Raw genomic sequence first — 22946 nt, forward strand, 5'->3', positions numbered from 1 at the left:
GGGGCCAGACTGCAAAGAATCCTTATATCGAAGGATGGAGCCCACACCGAAGTTGTCCCCACCTCAAACTTGTGCTGCCCTGATACACCCAAGGGAACCCTACAAACTGACATCAGGAACCTGGACTGCTGAGTTTTCTTTCCCAGGGAAAATGGAAAAAGGATAGGCCCAGGGGCCCCTGGCCCTGACTGCAAAAAATCCTTATATCGAAGGATGGAGCCCACACCGAAGTTGTCCCCACCTCAAACTTCTGCTGCCCTGATACACCCAAGGGAACCCTACAAACTGACATCAGGAACCTGGACTGCTGAGTTTTCTTTCCCAGGGAAAATGGAAAAAGGATGTGCCCAGGGGTCCCTGTTCCTGGGCTGGGGCCTCGCTACAAAAAATCCTTATATCGAAGGATGGAGCCCACACCAAAGTTGTCCCCACCTCAAACTTGTGCTGCCCTGATAGACCCAAGGGAGCCCTACAAACTGACATCAGGAACCTGGACTGCTGAGTTTTCTTTCCCAGGGAAAATGGAAAAAGGATGTGCCCAGGGGCCCCTGGCCCTGACTGCAAAAAATCCTTATATCGAAAGATGGAGCCCACACCAAAGTTGTCCCCACCTCAAACTTGTGCTGCCCTGATAGACCCAAGGGAGCACTACAAACTGACATCAGGAACCTGGACTGCTGAGTTTTCTTTCCCAGGGAAAATGGAAAAAGGATGTGCCCAGGGGCCTCTAGCCATGGGCTGGGGCAACACTGCAAAGAATCCTTATATCGAAGGATGGAGCCCACACCGAAGTTGTCCCCACCTCAAACTTGTGCTGCCCTGATACACCCAAGGGAACCCTACAAACTGACATCAGGAACCTGGACTGCTGAGTTTTCTTTCCCAGGGAAAATGGAAAAAGGATAGGCCCAGGGGCCCCTGGCCCTGACTGCAAAAAATCCTTATATCGAAGGATGGAGCCCACACCGAAGTTGTCCCCACCTCAAACTTGTGCTGCCCTGATAGACCCAAGGGAGCCCTACAAACTGACATCAGGAACCTGGACTGCTGAGTTTTCTTTCCCAGGGAAAATGGAAAAAGGATGTGCCCAGGGGTCCCTGGTCCTGGGCAGGGGCCTCACTACAAAAAATCCTTATATCGAAGGATGGAGCCCACACCAAAGTTGTCCCCACCTCAAACTTGTGCTGCCCTGATAGACCCAAGGGAGCCCTACAAACTGACATCAGGAACCTGGACTGCTGAGTTTTCTTTCCCAGGGAAAATGGAAAAAGGATAGGCCCAGGGGCCCCTGGCCCTGACTGCAAAAAATCCTTATATCGAAGGATGGAGCCCACACCGAAGTTGTCCCCACCTCAAACTTGTGCTGCCCTGATACACCCAAAAGAACCCTACAAACTGACATCAGGAACCTGGACTGCTGAGTTTTCTTTCCCAGGGAAAATGGAAAAAGGATGTGCCCAGGGGTCCCTGGTCCTGGGCTGGGGCCTCACTACAAAAAATCCTTATATCGAAGGATGGAGCCCACACCAAAGTTGTCCCCACCTCAAACTTGTGCTGCCCTGATAGACCCAAGGGAGCCCTAAAAACTGACATCAGGAACCTGGACTGCTGAGTTTTCTTTCCCAGGGAAAATGGAAAAAGGATGTGCCCAGGGGCCCCTGGCCCTGACTGCAAAGAATCCTTATATCGAAGGATGGACCCCACACCAAAGTGTTCTCCACCTCAAACTTGTGCTGCCCTGATAGATCCAAGGGAGCCCTGCAAACTGACATCAGGAACCTGGACTGCTGAGTTTTCTTTCCCAGGGAAAATGGAAAAAGGATGTGCCCAGGGGCCCCTGGCCCTGACTGCAAAAAATCCTTATATCGAAGGATGGACCCCACACCGAAGTTGTCCCCACCTCAAACTTGTGCTGCCCTGATAGACCCAAGGGAGCCCTACAAACTGACATCAGGAACCTGGACTGCTGAGTTTTCTTTCCCAGGGAAAATGGAAAAAGGATGTGCCCAGGGGCCCCTGGCCCTGACTGCAAAAAATCCTTATATCGAAGGATGGAGCCCACACCGAAGTTGTCCGCACCTCAAACTTGTGCTGCCCTGATACACCCAAGGGAACCCTACAAACTGACATCAGGAACCTGGACTGCTGAGTTTTCTTTCCCAGGGAAAATGGAAAAAGGATGTGCCCAGGGGCCCCTGGCCCTGACTGCAAAGAATCCTTATATCGAAAGATGGAGCCCACACCAAAGTTGTCCCCACCTCAAACTTGTGCTGCCCTGATAGACCCAAGGGAGCCCTACAAACTGACATCAGGAACCTGGACTGCTGAGTTTTCTTTCCCAGGGAAAATGGAAAAAGGATGTGCCCAGGGGCCTCTAGCGATGGGCTGGGGCCAGACTGCAAAGAATCCTTATATCGAAGGATGGAGCCCACACCGAAGTTGTCCCCACCTCAAACTTGTGCTGCCCTGATACACCCAAGGGAACCCTACAAACTGACATCAGGAACCTGGACTGCTGAGTTTTCTTTCCCAGGGAAAATGGAAAAAGGATGTGCCCAGGGGTCCCTGGTCCTGGGCTGGGGCCTCACTACAAAAAATCCTTATATCGAAGGATGGAGCCCACACCAAAGTTGTCCCCACCTCAAACTTGTGCTGCCCTGATAGACCCAAGGGAGCCCTAAAAACTGACATCAGGAACCTGGACTGCTGAGTTTTCTTTCCCAGGGAAAATGGAAAAAGGATGTGCCCAGGGGCCCCTGGCCCTGACTGCAAAGAATCCTTATATCGAAGGATGGACCCCACACCAAAGTGTTCTCCACCTCAAACTTGTGCTGCCCTGATAGATCCAAGGGAGCCCTACAACTGACATCAGGAACCTGGACTGCTGAGTTTTCTTTCCCAGGGAAAATGGAAAAAGGATGTGCCCAGGGGCCCCTGGCCCTGACTGCAAAAAATCCTTATATCGAAGGATGGAGCCCACACCGAAGTTGTCCCCACCTCAAACTTGTGCTGCCCTGATAGACCCAAGGGAGCCCTACAAACTGACATCAGGAACCTGGACTGCTGAGTTTTCTTTCCCAGGGAAAATGGAAAAAGGATGTGCCCAGGGGGCCCTGGCCCTGGGCTGGGGCCTCACAGCAAAAAATCCTTATATCGAAGGATTGACCCCACACCAAAGTTGTCCCCACCTCAAACTTGTGCTGCCCTGATACACCCAAGGGAGCCCTACAAACTGACATCAGGAACCTGGACTGCTGAGTTTTCTTTCCCAGGGAAAATGGAAAAAGGATGTGCCCAGGGGCCCCTAGCACTGACTGCAAAAAATCCTTATATCGAAGGATGGAGCCCACACCAAAGTTGTCCCCACCTCAAACTTGTGCTGCCCTGATAGACCCAAGGGAGCCCTACAAACTGACATCAGGAACCTGGACTGCTGAGTTTTCTTTCCCAGGGAAAATGGAAAAAGGATGTGCCCAGGGGCCCCTGGCCCTGACTGCAAAGAATCCTTATATCGAAGGATGGACCCCACACCAAAGTGTTCTCCACCTCAAACTTGTGCTGCCCTGATAGACCCAAGGGAGCCCTACAAACTGACATCAGGAACCTGGACTGCTGAGTTTTCTTTCCCAGGGAAAATGGAAAAAGGATGTGCCCAGGGGTCCCTGTTCCTGGGCTGGGGCCTCGCTACAAAAAATCCTTATATCGAAGGATGGAGCCCACACCAAAGTTGTCCCCACCTCAAACTTGTGCTGCCCTGATAGACCCAAGGGAGCCCTACAAACTGACATCAGGAACCTGGACTGCTGAGTTTTCTTTCCCAGGGAAAATGGAAAAAGGATGTGCCCAGGGGCCCCTGGCCCTGACTGCAAAAAATCCTTATATCGAAAGATGGAGCCCACACCAAAGTTGTCCCCACCTCAAACTTGTGCTGCCCTGATAGACCCAAGGGAGCACTACAAACTGACATCAGGAACCTGGACTGCTGAGTTTTCTTTCCCAGGGAAAATGGAAAAAGGATGTGCCCAGGGGCCTCTAGCCATGGGCTGGGGCAACACTGCAAAGAATCCTTATATCGAAGGATGGAGCCCACACCGAAGTTGTCCCCACCTCAAACTTGTGCTGCCCTGATACACCCAAGGGAACCCTACAAACTGACATCAGGAACCTGGACTGCTGAGTTTTCTTTCCCAGGGAAAATGGAAAAAGGATAGGCCCAGGGGCCCCTGGCCCTGACTGCAAAAAATCCTTATATCGAAGGATGGAGCCCACACCGAAGTTGTCCCCACCTCAAACTTGTGCTGCCCTGATAGACCCAAGGGAGCCCTACAAACTGACATCAGGAACCTGGACTGCTGAGTTTTCTTTCCCAGGGAAAATGGAAAAAGGATGTGCCCAGGGGTCCCTGGTCCTGGGCAGGGGCCTCACTACAAAAAATCCTTATATCGAAGGATGGAGCCCACACCAAAGTTGTCCCCACCTCAAACTTGTGCTGCCCTGATAGACCCAAGGGAGCCCTACAAACTGACATCAGGAACCTGGACTGCTGAGTTTTCTTTCCCAGGGAAAATGGAAAAAGGATAGGCCCAGGGGCCCCTGGCCCTGACTGCAAAAAATCCTTATATCGAAGGATGGAGCCCACACCGAAGTTGTCCCCACCTCAAACTTGTGCTGCCCTGATACACCCAAAAGAACCCTACAAACTGACATCAGGAACCTGGACTGCTGAGTTTTCTTTCCCAGGGAAAATGGAAAAAGGATGTGCCCAGGGGTCCCTGGTCCTGGGCTGGGGCCTCACTACAAAAAATCCTTATATCGAAGGATGGAGCCCACACCAAAGTTGTCCCCACCTCAAACTTGTGCTGCCCTGATAGACCCAAGGGAGCCCTAAAAACTGACATCAGGAACCTGGACTGCTGAGTTTTCTTTCCCAGGGAAAATGGAAAAAGGATGTGCCCAGGGGCCCCTGGCCCTGACTGCAAAGAATCCTTATATCGAAGGATGGACCCCACACCAAAGTGTTCTCCACCTCAAACTTGTGCTGCCCTGATAGATCCAAGGGAGCCCTGCAAACTGACATCAGGAACCTGGACTGCTGAGTTTTCTTTCCCAGGGAAAATGGAAAAAGGATGTGCCCAGGGGCCCCTGGCCCTGACTGCAAAAAATCCTTATATCGAAGGATGGACCCCACACCGAAGTTGTCCCCACCTCAAACTTGTGCTGCCCTGATAGACCCAAGGGAGCCCTACAAACTGACATCAGGAACCTGGACTGCTGAGTTTTCTTTCCCAGGGAAAATGGAAAAAGGATGTGCCCAGGGGCCCCTGGCCCTGACTGCAAAAAATCCTTATATCGAAGGATGGAGCCCACACCGAAGTTGTCCGCACCTCAAACTTGTGCTGCCCTGATACACCCAAGGGAACCCTACAAACTGACATCAGGAACCTGGACTGCTGAGTTTTCTTTCCCAGGGAAAATGGAAAAAGGATGTGCCCAGGGGCCCCTGGCCCTGACTGCAAAGAATCCTTATATCGAAAGATGGAGCCCACACCAAAGTTGTCCCCACCTCAAACTTGTGCTGCCCTGATAGACCCAAGGGAGCCCTACAAACTGACATCAGGAACCTGGACTGCTGAGTTTTCTTTCCCAGGGAAAATGGAAAAAGGATGTGCCCAGGGGCCTCTAGCGATGGGCTGGGGCCAGACTGCAAAGAATCCTTATATCGAAGGATGGAGCCCACACCGAAGTTGTCCCCACCTCAAACTTGTGCTGCCCTGATACACCCAAGGGAACCCTACAAACTGACATCAGGAACCTGGACTGCTGAGTTTTCTTTCCCAGGGAAAATGGAAAAAGGATGTGCCCAGGGGTCCCTGGTCCTGGGCTGGGGCCTCACTACAAAAAATCCTTATATCGAAGGATGGAGCCCACACCAAAGTTGTCCCCACCTCAAACTTGTGCTGCCCTGATAGACCCAAGGGAGCCCTAAAAACTGACATCAGGAACCTGGACTGCTGAGTTTTCTTTCCCAGGGAAAATGGAAAAAGGATGTGCCCAGGGGCCCCTGGCCCTGACTGCAAAGAATCCTTATATCGAAGGATGGACCCCACACCAAAGTGTTCTCCACCTCAAACTTGTGCTGCCCTGATAGATCCAAGGGAGCCCTACAACTGACATCAGGAACCTGGACTGCTGAGTTTTCTTTCCCAGGGAAAATGGAAAAAGGATGTGCCCAGGGGCCCCTGGCCCTGACTGCAAAAAATCCTTATATCGAAGGATGGAGCCCACACCGAAGTTGTCCCCACCTCAAACTTGTGCTGCCCTGATAGACCCAAGGGAGCCCTACAAACTGACATCAGGAACCTGGACTGCTGAGTTTTCTTTCCCAGGGAAAATGGAAAAAGGATGTGCCCAGGGGGCCCTGGCCCTGGGCTGGGGCCTCACAGCAAAAAATCCTTATATCGAAGGATTGACCCCACACCAAAGTTGTCCCCACCTCAAACTTGTGCTGCCCTGATACACCCAAGGGAGCCCTACAAACTGACATCAGGAACCTGGACTGCTGAGTTTTCTTTCCCAGGGAAAATGGAAAAAGGATGTGCCCAGGGGCCCCTAGCACTGACTGCAAAAAATCCTTATATCGAAGGATGGAGCCCACACCAAAGTTGTCCCCACCTCAAACTTGTGCTGCCCTGATAGACCCAAGGGAGCCCTACAAACTGACATCAGGAACCTGGACTGCTGAGTTTTCTTTCCCAGGGAAAATGGAAAAAGGATGTGCCCAGGGGCCCCTGGCCCTGACTGCAAAGAATCCTTATATCGAAGGATGGACCCCACACCAAAGTGTTCTCCACCTCAAACTTGTGCTGCCCTGATAGACCCAAGGGAGCCCTACAAACTGACATCAGGAACCTGGACTGCTGAGTTTTCTTTCCCAGGGAAAATGGAAAAAGGATATGCCCAGGGGTCCCTGGTCCTGGGCTGGGGCCTCACTACAAAAAATCCTTATATCGAAGGATGGAGCCCACACCAAAGTTGTCCCCACCTCAAACTTGTGCTGCCCTGATAGACCCAAGGGAGCCCTACAAACTGACATCAGGAACCTGGACTGCTGAGTTTTCTTTCCCAGGGAAAATGGAAAAAGGATGTGCCCAGGGGCCCCTGGCCCTGACTGCAAAGAATCCTTATATCGAAGGATGGACCCCACACCAAAGTGTTCTCCACCACAAACTTGTGCTGCCCTGATAGACCCAAGGGAGCCCTACAAACTGACATCAGGAACCTGGACTGCTGAGTTTTCTTTCCCAGGGAAAATGGAAAAAGGTTATGCCCAGGGGCCCCTGGCCCTGACTGCAAAGAATCCTTATATCGAAGGATGGAGCCCACACCGAAGTTGTCCCCACCTCAAACTTGTGCTGCCCTGATAGACCCAAGGGAGCCCTACAAACTGACATCAGGAACCTGGACTGCTGAGTTTTCTTTCCCAGGGAAAATGGAAAAAGGATGTGCCCAGGGGCCCCTGGCCCTGACTGCAAAAAATCCTTATATCGAAAGATGGAGCCCACACCAAAGTTGTCCCCACCTCAAACTTGTGCTGCCCTGATAGACCCAAGGGAGCCCTACAAACTGACATCAGGAACCTGGACTGCTGACTTTTCTTTCCCAGGGAAAATGGAAAAAGGATGTGCCCAGGGGCCTCTAGCCATGGGCTGGGGCCAGACTGCAAAGAATCCTTATATCGAAGGATGGAGCCCACACCGAAGTTGTCCCCACCTCAAACTTCTGCTGCCCTGATACACCCAAGGGAGCCCTACAAACTGACATCAGGAACCTGGACTGCTGAGTTTTCTTTCCCAGGGAAAATGGAAAAAGGATGTGCCCAGGGGCCCCTAGCACTGACTGCAAAAAATCCTTATATCGAAGGATGGAGCCCACACCAAAGTTGTCCCCACCTCAAACTTGTGCTGCCCTGATAGACCCAAGGGAGCCCTACAAACTGACATCAGGAACCTGGACTGCTGAGTTTTCTTTCCCAGGGAAAATGGAAAAAGGATGTGCCCAGGGGCCCCTGGCCCTGACTGCAAACAATCCTTATATCGAAGGATGGACCCCACACCAAAGTGTTCTCCACCTCAAACTTGTGCTGCCCTGATAGACCCAAGGGAGCCCTACAAACTGACATCAGGAACCTGGACTGCTGAGTTTTCTTTCCCAGGGAAAATGGAAAAAGGATATGCCCAGGGGTCCCTGGTCCTGGGCTGGGGCCTCACTACAAAAAATCCTTATATCGAAGGATGGAGCCCACACCAAAGCTGTCCCCACCTCAAACTTGTGCTGCCCTGATAGACCCAAGGGAGCCCTACAAACTGACATCAGGAACCTGGACTGCTGAGTTTTCTTTCCCAGGGAAAATGGAAAAAGGATGTGCCCAGGGGCCCCTGGCCCTGACTGCAAAGAATCCTTATATCGAAGGATGGACCCCACACCAAAGTGTTCTCCACCACAAACTTGTGCTACCCTGATAGACCCAAGGGAGCCCTACAAACTGACATCAGGAACCTGGACTGCTGAGTTTTCTTTCCCAGGGAAAATGGAAAAAGGTTATGCCCAGGGGCCCCTGGCCCTGACTGCAAAGAATCCTTATATCGAAGGATGGAGCCCACACCGAAGTTGTCCCCACCTCAAACTTGTGCTGCCCTGATAGACCCAAGGGAGCCCTACAAACTGACATCAGGAACCTGGACTGCTGAGTTTTCTTTCCCAGGGAAAATGGAAAAAGGATGTGCCCAGGGGCCCCTGGCCCTGACTGCAAAAAATCCTTATATCGAAAGATGGAGCCCACACCAAAGTTGTCCCCACCTCAAACTTGTGCTGCCCTGATAGACCCAAGGGAGCCCTACAAACTGACATCAGGAACCTGGACTGCTGAGTTTTCTTTCCCAGGGAAAATGGAAAAAGGATGTGCCCAGGGGCCTCTAGCCATGGGCTGGGGCCAGACTGCAAAGAATCCTTATATCGAAGGATGGAGCCCACACCGAAGTTGTCCCCACCTCAAACTTGTGCTGCCCTGATACACCCAAGGGAACCCTACAAACTGACATCAGGAACCTGGACTGCTGAGTTTTCTTTCCCAGGGAAAATGGAAAAAGGATGTGCCCAGGGGTCCCTGGTCCTGGGCTGGGGCCTCGCTACAAAAAATCCTTATATCGAAGGATGGAGCCCACACCAAAGTTGTCCCCACCTCAAACTTGTGCTGCCCTGATAGACCCAAGGGAGCCCTACAAACTGACATCAGGAACCTGGACTGCTGAGTTTTCTTTCCCAGGGAAAATGGAAAAAGGATGTGCCCAGGGGCCCCTGGCCCTGACTGCAAAAAATCCTTATATCGAAAGATGGAGCCCACACCAAAGTTGTCCCCACCTCAAACTTGTGCTGCCCTGATAGACCCAAGGGAGCCCTACAAACTGACATCAGGAACCTGGACTGCTGAGTTTTCTTTCCCAGGGAAAATGGAAAAAGGATAGGCCCAGGGGCCTCTAGCCATGGGCTGGGGCAACACTGCAAAGAATCCTTATATCGAAGGATGGAGCCCACACCGAAGTTGTCCCCACCTCAAACTTGTGCTGCCCTGATACACCCAAGGGAACCCTACAAACTGACATCAGGAACCTGGACTGCTGAGTTTTCTTTCCCAGGGAAAATGGAAAAAGGATAGGCCCAGGGGCCCCTGGCCCTGACTGCAAAAAATCCTTATATCGAAGGATGGAGCCCACACCGAAGTTGTCCCCACCTCAAACTTGTGCTGCCCTGATAGACCCAAGGGAGCCCTACAAACTGACATCAGGAACCTGGACTGCTGAGTTTTCTTTCCCAGGGAAAATGGAAAAAGGATGTGCCCAGGGGTCCCTGGTCCTGGGCAGGGGCCTCACTACAAAAAATCCTTATATCGAAGGATGGAGCCCACACCAAAGTTGTCCCCACCTCAAACTTGTGCTGCCCTGATAGACCCAAGGGAGCCCTACAAACTGACATCAGGAACCTGGACTGCTGAGTTTTCTTTCCCAGGGAAAATGGAAAAAGGATAGGCCCAGGGGCCCCTGGCCCTGACTGCAAAAAATCCTTATATCGAAGGATGGAGCCCACACCGAAGTTGTCCCCACCTCAAACTTGTGCTGCCCTGATACACCCAAAAGAACCCTACAAACTGACATCAGGAACCTGGACTGCTGAGTTTTCTTTCCCAGGGAAAATGGAAAAAGGATGTGCCCAGGGGTCCCTGGTCCTGGGCTGGGGCCTCACTACAAAAAATCCTTATATCGAAGGATGGAGCCCACACCAAAGTTGTCCCCACCTCAAACTTGTGCTGCCCTGATAGACCCAAGGGAGCCCTACAAACTGACATCAGGAACCTGGACTGCTGAGTTTTCTTTCCCAGGGAAAATGGAAAAAGGATGTGCCCAGGGGCCCCTGGCCCTGACTGCAAAGAATCCTTATATCGAAGGATGGACCCCACACCAAAGTGTTCTCCACCTCAAACTTGTGCTGCCCTGATAGATCCAAGGGAGCCCTGCAAACTGACATCAGGAACCTGGACTGCTGAGTTTTCTTTCCCAGGGAAAATGGAAAAAGGATGTGCCCAGGGGCCCGTGGCCCTGACTGCAAAAAATCCTTATATCGAAGGATGGACCCCACACCGAAGTTGTCCCCACCTCAAACTTGTGCTGCCCTGATAGACCCAAGGGAGCCCTACAAACTGACATCAGGAACCTGGACTGCTGAGTTTTCTTTCCCAGGGAAAATGGAAAAAGGATGTGCCCAGGGGCCTCTAGCCATGGGCTGGGGCCAGACTGCAAAGAATCCTTATATCGAAGGATGGAGCCCACACCGAAGTTGTCCCCACCTCAAACTTGTGCTGCCCTGATACACCCAAGGGAACCCTACAAACTGACATCAGGAACCTGGACTGCTGAGTTTTCTTTCCAAGGGAAAATGGAAAAAGGATAGGCCCAGGGGCCCCTGGCGCTGACTGCAAAAAATCCTTATATCGAAGGATGGAGCCCACACCGAAGTTGTCCCCACCTCAAACTTGTGCTGCCCTGATACACCCAAGGGAACCCTACAAACTGACATCAGGAACCTGGACTGCTGAGTTTTCTTTCCCAGGGAAAATGGAAAAAGGATGTGCCCAGGGGTCCCTGGTCCTGGGCTGGGGCCTCTCTACAAAAAATCCTTATATCGAAGGATGGAGCCCACACCAAAGTTGTCCCCACCTCAAACTTGTGCTGCCCTGATAGACCCAAGGGAGCCCTACAAACTGACATCAGGAACCTGGACTGCTGAGTTTTCTTTCCCAGGGAAAATGGAAAAAGGATGTGCCCAGGGGCCCCTGGCCCTGACTGCAAAAAATCCTTATATCGAAAGATGGAGCCCACACCAAAGTTGTCCCCACCTCAAACTTGTGCTGCCCTGATAGACCCAAGGGAGCCCTACAAACTGACATCAGGAACCTGGACTGCTGAGTTTTCTTTCCCAGGGAAAATGGAAAAAGGATGTGCCCAGGGGCCTCTAGCCATGGGCTGGGGCCACACTGCAAAGAATCCTTATATCGAAGGATGGAGCCCACACCGAAGTTGTCCCCACCTCAAACTTGTGCTTCCCTGATACACCCAAGGGAACCCTACAAACTGACATCAGGAACCTGGACTGCTGAGTTTTCTTTCCCAGGGAAAATGGAAAAAGGATGTGCCCAGGGGTCCCTGGTCCTGGGCAGGGGCCTCACTAAAAAAAATCCTTATATCGAAGGATGGAGCCCACACCGAAGTTGTCCCCACCTCAAACTTGTGCTGCCCTGATACACCCAAGGGAGCCCTACAAACTGACATCAGGAACCTGGACTGCTGAGTTTTCTTTCCCAGGGAAAATGGAAAAAGGTTGTGCCCAGGGGCCCCTGGCCCTGACTGCAAAGAATCCTTATATCGAAGGATGGAGCCCACACCGAAGTTGTCCCCACCTCAAACTTGTGCTGCCCTGATACACCCAAGGGAACCCTACAAACTGACATCAGGAACCTGGACTGCTGAGTTTTCTTTCCCAGGGAAAATGGAAAAAGGATGTGCCCAGGGGCCCCTGGCCCTGACTGCAAAGAATCCTTATATCGAAGGATGGACCCCACACCAAAGTGTTCTCCACCTCAAACTTGTGCTGCCCTGATAGACCCAAGGGAGCCCTACAAACTGACATCAGGAACCTGGACTGCTGAGTTTTCTTTCCCAGGGAAAATGGAAAAAGGATATGCCCAGGGGTCCCTGGTCCTGGGCTGGGGCCTCACTACAAAAAATCCTTATATCGAAGGATGGACCCCACACCAAAGTGTTCTCCACCACAAACTTTTCTGCCCTGATAGACCCAAGGGAGCCCTACAAACTGACATCAGGAACCTGGACTGCTGAGTTTTCTTTCCCAGGGAAAATGGAAAAAGGATGTGCCCAGGGGCCCCTGGCCCTGATTGCAAAAAATCCTTATATCGAAAGATGGAGCCCACACCAAAGTTGTCCCCACCTCAAACTTGTGCTGCCCTGATAGGCCCAAGGGAGCCCTACAAACTGACATCAGGAACCTGGACTGCTGAGTTTTCTTTCCCAGGGAAAATGGAAAAAGGATGTGCCCAGGGTCCTCTAGCCATGGGCGGGGGCCACACTGCAAAGAATCCTTATATAGAAGGATGGAGCCCACACCGAAGTTGTCCCCACCTCAAACTTGTGCTGCCCTGATAGACCCAAGGGAGCCCTACAAACTGACATCAGGAACCTGGACTGCTGAGTTTTCTTTCCCAGGGAAAATGGAAAAAGGATGTGCCCAGGGGCCTCTAGCCATGGGCTGGGGCCAGACTGCAAAGAATCCTTATATCGAAGGATGGACCCCACACCGAAGTTGTCCCCACCTCAAACTTGTGCTGCCCTGATACACCCAAGGGAACCCTACAAACTGACATCAGGAACCTGGACTGCTGAGTTTTCTTTCCCAGGGAAAATGGAAAAAGGCTGTGCCCAGGGGCCCCTGGCCCTGACTGCAAAGAATCCTTATATCGAAGGATGGACCCCACACCAAAGTGTTCTCCACCTCAAACTTGTGCTGCCCTGATAGACCCAAGGGAGCCCTACAAACTGACATCAGGAACCTGGACTGCTGAGTTTTCTTTCCCAGGGAAAATGGAAAAAGGATGTGCCCAGGGGGCCCTGGCCCTGGGCTGGGGCCTCACTGCAAAACATCCTTATATCGAAGGATTGACCCCACACCAAAGTTGTCCCCACCTCAAACTTGTGCTGCCCTGATACACCCAAGGGAGCCCTACAAACTGACATCAGGAACCTGGACTGCTGAGTTTTCTTTCCCAGGGAAAATGGAAAAAGGATGTGCCCAGGGGCCCCTAGCACTGACTGCAAAAAATACTTATATCGAAGGATGGAGCCCACACCAAAGTTGTCCCCACCTCAAACTTGTGCTGCCCTGATACACCCAAGGGAACCCTACAAACTGACATCAGGAACCTGGACTGCTGAGTTTTCTTCCCCAGGGAAAATGGAAAAAGGATGTGCCCAGGGGCCCCTGGCCCTGACTGCAAAGAATCCTTATATCGAAGGATGGACCCCACACCAAAGTGTTCTCCACCTCAAACTTGTGCTGCCCTGATAGACCCAAGGGAGCCCTACAAACTGACATCAGGAACCTGGACTGCTGAGTTTTCTTTCCCAGGGAAAATGGAAAAAGGATGTGCCCAGGGGTCCCTGGTCCTGGGCTGGGGCCTCACTACAAAAAATCCTTATATCGAAGGATGGAGCCCACACCAAAGTTGTCCCCACCTCAAACTTGTGCTGCCCTGATAGACCCAAGGGAGCCCTACAAACTGACATCAGGAACCTGGACTGCTGAGTTTTCTTTCCCAGGGAAAATGGAAAAAGGATGTGCCCAGGGGCCCCTGGCCCTGACTGCAAAGAATCCTTATATCGAAGGATGGACCCCATACCAAAGTGTTCTCCACCTCAAACTTGTGCTGCCCTGATAGACCCAAGGGAGCCCTACAAACTGACATCAGGAACCTGGACTGCTGAGTTTTCTTTCCCAGGGAAAATGGAAAAAGGATGTGCCCAGGGGCCCCTGGCCCTGACTGCAAAAAATCCTTATATCGAAGTATGGACCCCACACCGAAGTTGTCCCCACCTCAAACTTGTGCTGCCCTGATAGACCCAAGGGAGCCCTACAAACTGACATCAGGAACCTGGACTGCTGAGTTTTCTTTCCCAGGGAAAATGGAAAAAGGGTGTGCCCAGGGGGCCCTGGCCCTGGGTTGGGGCCTCACAGCAAAAAATCCTTATATCGAAGGATGGACCCCACACCAAAGTTGTCCCCACCTCAAACTTGTGCTGCCCTGATACACCCAAGGGAGCCCTACAAACTGACATCAGGAACCTGGACTGCTGAGTTTTCTTTCCCAGGGAAAATGGAAAAAGGTTGTGCCCAGGGGCCCCTGGCGCTGACTGCAAAAAATCCTTATATCGAAGGATGGAGCCCACACCGAAGTTGTCCCCACCTCAAACTTGTGCTGCCCTGATAGACCCAAGGGAGCCCTACAAACTGACATCAGGAACCTGGACTGCTGAGTTTTCTTTCCCAGGGAAAATGGAAAAAGGATGTGCCCAGGGGCCCCTGGCCCTGACTGCAAAAAATCCTTATATCGAAGGATGGACCCCACACCGAAGTTGTCCCCACCTCAAACTTGTGCTGCCCTGATAGACCCAAGGGAGCCCTACAAACTGACATCAGGAACCTGGACTGCTGAGTTTTCTTTCCCAGGGAAAATGGAAAAAGGATGTGCCCAGGGGGCCCTGGCCCTGACTGCAAAAAATCCTTATATCGAAGGATGGAGCCCACACCGAAGTTGTCCCCACCTCAAACTTGTGCTGCCCTGATACACCCAAGGGAACCCTACAAACTGACATCAGGAACCTGGACTGCTGAGTTTTCTTTCCCAGGGAAAATGGAAAAAGGATGTGCCCAGGGGTCCCTGGTCCTGGGCTGGGGCCTCACTACAAAAAATCCTTATATCGAAGGATGGAGCCCACACCAAAGTTGTCCCCACCTCAAACTTGTGCTGCCCTGATAGACCCAAGGGAGCCCTACAAACTGACATCAGGAACCTGGACTGCTGAGTTTTCTTTCCCAGGGAAAATGGAAAAAGGATGTGCCCAGGGGCCCCTGGCCCTGACTGCAAAAAATCCTTATATCGAAAGATGGAGCCCACACCAAAGTTGTCCCCACCTCAAACTTGTGCTGCCCTGATAGACCCAAGGGAGCCCTACAAACTGACATCAGGAACCTGGACTGCTGAGTTTTCTTTCCCAGGGAAAATGGAAAAAGGATGTGCCCAGGGGCCTCTAGCCATGGGCTGGGGCAACACTGCAAAGAATCCTTATATCGAAGGATGGAGCCCACACCAAAGTTGTCCCCACCTCAAACTTGTGCTGCCCTGATAGACCCAAGGGAGCCCTACAAACTGACATCAGGAACCTGGACTGCTGAGTTTTCTTTCCCAGGGAAAATGGAAAAAGGATAGGCCCAGGGGCCCCTGGCCCTGACTGCAAGGAATCCTTATATCGAAGGATGGAGCCCACACCGAAGTTGTCCCCACCTCAAACTTGTGCTGCCCTGATACACCCAAGGGAACCCTACAAACTGACATCAGGAACCTGGACTGCTGAGTTTTCTTTCCCAGGGAAAATGGAAAAAGGATGTGCCCAGGGGGCCCTGGCCCTGGGCTGGGGCCTCACTGCAAAAAATCCTTATATCGAAGGATGGAGCCCACACCAAAGTTGTCCCCACCTCAAACTTGTGCTGCCCTGATAGACCCAAGGGAGCCCTACAAACTGACATCAGGAACCTGGACTGCTGAGTTTTCTTTCCCAGGGAAAATGGAAAAAGGATGTGCCCAGGGGCCCCTGGCCCTGATTGCAAAAAATCCTTATATCGAAAGATGGAGCCCACACCAAAGTTGTCCCCACCTCAAACTTGTGCTGCCCTGATAGGCCCAAGGGAGCCCTACAAACTGACATCAGGAACCTGGACTGCTGAGTTTTCTTTCCCAGGGAAAATGGAAAAAGGATGTGCCCAGGGTCCTCTAGCCATGGGCGGGGGCCACACTGCAAAGAATCCTTATATAGAAGGATGGAGCCCACACCGAAGTTGTCCCCACCTCAAACTTGTGCTGCCCTGATAGACCCAAGGGAGCCCTACAAACTGACATCAGGAACCTGGACTGCTGAGTTTTCTTTCCCAGGGAAAATGGAAAAAGGATGTGCCCAGGGGCCTCTAGCCATGGGCTGGGGCCAGACTGCAAAGAATCCTTATATCGAAGGATGGAGCCCACACCGAAGTTGTCCCCACCTCAAACTTGTGCTGCCCTGATACACCCAAGGGAACCCTACAAACTGACATCAGGAACCTGGACTGCTGAGTTTTCTTTCCCAGGGAAAATGGAAAAAGGCTGTGCCCAGGGGCCCCTGGCCCTGACTGCAAAGAATCCTTATATCGAAGGATGGACCCCACACCAAAGTGTTCTCCACTTCAAACTTGTGCTGCCCTGATAGACCCAAGGGAGCCCTACAAACTGACATCAGGAACCTGGACTGCTGAGTTTTCTTTCCCAGGGAAAATGGAAAAAGGATGTGCCCAGGGGGCCCTGGCTCTGGGCTGGGGCCTCACTGCAAAACATCCTTATATCGAAGGATTGACCCCACACCAAAGTTGTCCCCACCTCAAACTTGTGCTGCCCTGATACACCCAAGGGAGCCCTACAAACTGACATCAGGAACCTGGACTGCTGAGTTTTCTTTCCCAGGGAAAATGGAAAAAGGATGTGCCCAGGGGCCCCTAGCACTGACTGCAAAAAATCCTTATATCGAAGGATGGAGCCCACACCAAAGTTGTCCCCACCTCAAACTTGTGCTGCCCTGATAGACCCAAGGGAGCCCTACAAACTGACATCAGGAACCTGGACTGCTGAGTTTTCTTCCCCAGGGAAAATGGAAAAAGGATGTGCCCAGGGGCCCCTGGCCCTGACTGCAAAGAATCCTTATATCGAAGGATGGACCCCACACCAAAGTGTTCTCCACCTCAAACTTGTGCTGCCCTGATAGACCCAAGGGAGCCCTACAAACTGACATCAGGAACCTGGACTGCTGAGTTTTCTTTCCCAGGGAAAATGGAAAAAGGATGTGCCCAGGGGTCCCTGGTCCTGGGCTGGGGCCTCACTACAACAAATCCTTATATCGAAGGATGGAGCCCACACCAAAGTTGTCCCCACCTCAAACTTGTGCTGCCCTGATAGACCCAAGGGAGCCCTACAAACTGACATCAGGAACCTGGACTGCTGAGTTTTCTTTCCCAGGGAAAATGGAAAAAGGATGTGCCCAGGGGCCCCTGGCCCTGACTGCAAAGAATCCTTATATCGAAGGATGGACCCCATACCAAAGTGTTCTCCACCTCAAACTTGTGCTGCCCTGATAGACCCAAGGGAGCCCTACAAACTGACATCAGGAACCTGGACTGCTGAGTTTTCTTTCCCAGGGAAAATGGAAAAAGGATGTGCCCAGGGGCCCCTGGCCCTGACTGCAAAAAATCCTTATATCGAAGGATGGACCCCACACCGAAGTTGTCCCCACCTCAAACTTGTGCTGCCCTGATAGACCCAAGGGAGCCCTACAAACTGACATCAGGAACCTGGACTGCTGAGTTTTCTTTCCCAGGGAAAATGGAAAAAGGGTGTGCCCAGGGGGCCCTGGCCCTGGGTTGGGGCCTCACAGCAAAAAATCCTTATATCGAAGGATGGACCCCACACCAAAGTTGTCCCCACCTCAAACTTGTGCTGCCCTGATACACCCAAGGGAGCCCTACAAACTGACATCAGGAACCTGGACTGCTGAGTTTTCTTTCCCAGGGAAAATGGAAAAAGGATGTGCCCAAAGGCCCCTGGCCCTGACTGCAAAGAATCCTTATATCGAAGGATGGACCCCACACCAAAGTGTTCTGCACCACAAACTTGTGCTGCCCTGATAGACCCACGGGAGCCCTACAAACTGACATCAGGAACCTGGACTGCTGAGTTTTCTTTCCCAGGGAAAATGGAAAAAGGTTGTGCCCAGGGGCCCCTGGCGCTGACTGCAAAAAATCCTTATATCGAAGGATGGAGCCCACACCGAAGTTGTCCCCACCTCAAACTTGTGCTGCCCTGATAGACCCAAGGGAGCCCTACAAACTGACATCAGGAACCTGGACTGCTGAGTTTTCTTTCCCAGGGAAAATGGAAAAAGGATGTGCCCAGGGGTCCCTGGTCCTGGGCTGGGGCCTCGCTACAAAAAATCCTTATATCGAAGGATGGAGCCCACACCGAAGTTGTCCCCACCTCAAACTTCTGCTGCCCTGATACACCCAAGGGAACCCTACAAACTGACATCAGGAACCTGGACTGCTGAGTTTTCTTTCCCAGGGAAAATGGAAAAAGGATGTGCCCAGGGGTCCCTGGTCCTGGGCTGGGGCCTCGCTACAAAAAATCCTTATATCGAAGGATGGAGCCCACACCAAAGTTGTCCCCACCTCAAACTTGTGCTGCCCTGATAGACCCAAGGGAGCCCTACAAACTGACATCAGGAACCTGGACTGCTGAGTTTTCTTTCCCAGGGAAAATGGAAAAAGGATGTGCCCAGGGGCCCCTGGCCCTGACTGCAAAAAATCCTTATATTGAAAGATGGAGCCCACACCAAAGTTGTCCCCACCTCAAACTTGTGCTGCCCTGATACACCCAAGGGAGCCCTACAAACTGACATCAGGAACCTGGACTGCTGAGTTTTCTTTCCCAGGGAAAATGGAAAAAGGATGTGCCCAGGGGCCTCTAGCCATGGGCTGGGGCCACACTGCAAAGAATCCTTATATCGAAGGATGGAGCCCACACCGAAGTTGTCCCCACCTCAAACTTGTGCTGCCCTGATACACCCAAGGGAACCATACAAACTGACATCAGGAACCTGGACTGCTGAGTTTTCTTTCCCAGGGAAAATGGAAAAAGGATGTGCCCAGGGGTCCCTGGTCCTGGGCAGGGGCCTCACTACAAAAAATCCTTATATCGAAGGATGGAGCCCACACCAAAGTTGTCCCCACCTCAAACTTGTGCTGCCCTGATAGACCCAAGGGAGCCCTACAAACTGACATCAGGAACCTGGACTGCTGAGTTTTCTTTCCCAGGGAAAATGGAAAAAGGCTGTGCCCAGGGGCCCCTGGCCCTGACTGCAAAGAATCCTTATATCGAAGGATGGACCCCACACCAAAGTGTTCTCCACTTCAAACTTGTGCTGCCCTGATAGACCCAAGGGAGCCCTACAAACTGACATCAGGAACCTGGACTGCTGAGTTTTCTTTCCCAGGGAAAATGGAAAAAGGATGTGCCCAGGGGGCCCTGGCTCTGGGCTGGGGCCTCACTGCAAAACATCCTTATATCGAAGGATTGACCCCACACCAAAGTTGTCCCCACCTCAAACTTGTGCTGCCCTGATACACCCAAGGGAGCCCTACAAACTGACATCAGGAACCTGGACTGCTGAGTTTTCTTTCCCAGGGAAAATGGAAAAAGGATGTGCCCAGGGGCCCCTAGCACTGACTGCAAAAAATCCTTATATCGAAGGATGGAGCCCACACCAAAGTTGTCCCCACCTCAAACTTGTGCTGCCCTGATAGACCCAAGGGAGCCCTACAAACTGACATCAGGAACCTGGACTGCTGAGTTTTCTTCCCCAGGGAAAATGGAAAAAGGATGTGCCCAGGGGCCCCTGGCCCTGACTGCAAAGAATCCTTATATCGAAGGATGGACCCCACACCAAAGTGTTCTCCACCTCAAACTTGTGCTGCCCTGATAGACCCAAGGGAGCCCTACAAACTGACATCAGGAACCTGGACTGCTGAGTTTTCTTTCCCAGGGAAAATGGAAAAAGGATGTGCCCAGGGGTCCCTGGTCCTGGGCTGGGGCCTCACTACAAAAAATCCTTATATCGAAGGATGGAGCCCACACCAAAGTTGTCCCCACCTCAAACTTGTGCTGCCCTGATAGACCCAAGGGAGCCCTACAAACTGACATCAGGAACCTGGACTGCTGAGTTTTCTTTCCCAGGGAAAATGGAAAAAGGATGTGCCCAGGGGCCCCTGGCCCTGACTGCAAAGAATCCTTATATCGAAGGATGGACCCCATACCAAAGTGTTCTCCACCTCAAACTTGTGCTGCCCTGATAGACCCAAGGGAGCCCTACAAACTGACATCAGGAACCTGGACTGCTGAGTTTTCTTTCCCAGGGAAAATGGAAAAAGGATGTGCCCAGGGGCCCCTGGCCCTGACTGCAAAAAATCCTTATATCGAAGGATGGACCCCACACCGAAGTTGTCCCCACCTCAAACTTGTGCTGCCCTGATAGACCCAAGGGAGCCCTACAAACTGACATCAGGAACCTGGACTGCTGAGTTTTCTTTCCCAGGGAAAATGGAAAAAGGGTGTGCCCAGGGGGCCCTGGCCCTGGGTTGGGGCCTCACAGCAAAAAATCCTTATATCGAAGGATGGACCCCACACCAAAGTTGTCCCCACCTCAAACTTGTGCTGCCCTGATACACCCAAGGGAGCCCTACAAACTGACATCAGGAACCTGGACTGCTGAGTTTTCTTTCCCAGGGAAAATGGAAAAAGGATGTGCCCAAAGGCCCCTGGCCCTGACTGCAAAGAATCCTTATATCGAAGGATGGACCCCACACCAAAGTGTTCTGCACCACAAACTTGTGCTGCCCTGATAGACCCACGGGAGCCCTACAAACTGACATCAGGAACCTGGACTGCTGAGTTTTCTTTCCCAGGGAAAATGGAAAAAGGTTGTGCCCAGGGGCCCCTGGCGCTGACTGCAAAAAATCCTTATATCGAAGGATGGAGCCCACACCGAAGTTGTCCCCACCTCAAACTTGTGCTGCCCTGATAGACCCAAGGGAGCCCTACAAACTGACATCAGGAACCTGGACTGCTGAGTTTTCTTTCCCAGGGAAAATGGAAAAAGGATGTGCCCAGGGGCCCCTGGCCCTGACTGCAAAAAATCCTTATATCGAAGGATGGACCCCACACCGAAGTTGTCCCCACCTCAAACTTGTGCTGCCCTGATAGACCCAAGGGAGCCCTACAAACTGACATCAGGAACCTGGACTGCTGAGTTTTCTTTCCCAGGGAAAATGGAAAAAGGATGTGCCCAGGGGGCCCTGGCCCTGACTGCAAAAAATCCTTATATCGAAGGATGGAGCCCACACCAAAGTTGTCCCCACCTCAAACTTCTGCTGCCCTGATAGACCCAAGGGAACCCTACAAACTGACATCAGGAACCTGGACTGCTGAGTTTTCTTTCCCAGGGAAAATGGAAAAAGGATGTGCCCAGGGGTCCCTGGTCCTGGGCTGGGGCCTCGCTACAAAAAATCCTTATATCGAAGGATGGAGCCCACACCGAAGTTGTCCCCACCTCAAACTTCTGCTGCCCTGATACACCCAAGGGAACCCTACAAACTGACATCAGGAACCTGGACTGCTGAGTTTTCTTTCCCAGGGAAAATGGAAAAAGGATGTGCCCAGGGGTCCCTGGTCCTGGGCTGGGGCCTCGCTACAAAAAATCCTTATATCGAAGGATGGAGCCCACACCAAAGTTGTCCCCACCTCAAACTTGTGCTGCCCTGATAGACCCAAGGGAGCCCTACAAACTGACATCAGGAACCTGGACTGCTGAGTTTTCTTTCCCAGGGAAAATGGAAAAAGGATGTGCCCAGGGGCCCCTGGCCCTGACTGCAAAAAATCCTTATATTGAAAGATGGAGCCCACACCAAAGTTGTCCCCACCTCAAACTTGTGCTGCCCTGATACACCCAAGGGAGCCCTACAAACTGACATCAGGAACCTGGACTGCTGAGTTTTCTTTCCCAGGGAAAATGGAAAAAGGATGTGCCCAGGGGCCTCTAGCCATGGGCTGGGGCCACACTGCAAAGAATCCTTATATCGAAGGATGGAGCCCACACCGAAGTTGTCCCCACCTCAAACTTGTGCTGCCCTGATACACCCAAGGGAACCCTACAAACTGACATCAGGAACCTGGACTGCTGAGTTTTCTTTCCCAGGGAAAATGGAAAAAGGATGTGCCCAGGGGTCCCTGGTCCTGGGCAGGGGCCTCACTACAAAAAATCCTTATATCGAAGGATGGAGCCCACACCAAAGTTGTCCCCACCTCAAACTTGTGCTGCCCTGATAGACCCAAGGGAGCCCTACAAACTGACATCAGGAACCTGGACTGCTGAGTTTTCTTTCCCAGGGAAAATGGAAAAAGGTTGTGCCCAGGGGCCCCTGGCCCTGACTGCAAAGAATCCTTATATCGAAGGATGGAGCCCACACCGAAGTTGTCCCCACCTCAAACTTGTGCTGCCCTGATACACCCAAGGGAACCCTACAAACTGACATCAGGAACCTGGACTGCTGAGTTTTCTTTCCCAGGGAAAATGGAAAAAGGATAGGCCCAGGGGCCCCTGGCCCTGACTGCAAAAAATCCTTATATCGAAGGATGGAGCCCACACCGAAGTTTTCCCCACCTCAAACTTCTGCTGCCCTGATACACCCAAGGGAACCCTACAAACTGACATCAGGAACCTGGACTGCTGAGTTTTCTTTCCCAGGGAAAATGGAAAAAGGATGTGCCCAGGGGGCCCTGGCCCTGGGCTGGGGCCTCACTACAAAAAATCCTTATATCGAAGGATGGAGCCCACACCAAAGTTGTCCCCACCTCAAACTTGTGCTGCCCTGATAGACCCAAGGGAGCCCTACAAACTGACATCAGGAACCTGGACTGC

This window comes from Lonchura striata, chromosome 25 (genome assembly GCF_050655825.1).
Source record: "Lonchura striata isolate lonStrDom1 chromosome 25, ASM5065582v1, whole genome shotgun sequence".
Classification (NCBI taxonomy): domain Eukaryota; kingdom Metazoa; phylum Chordata; class Aves; order Passeriformes; family Estrildidae; genus Lonchura; species Lonchura striata.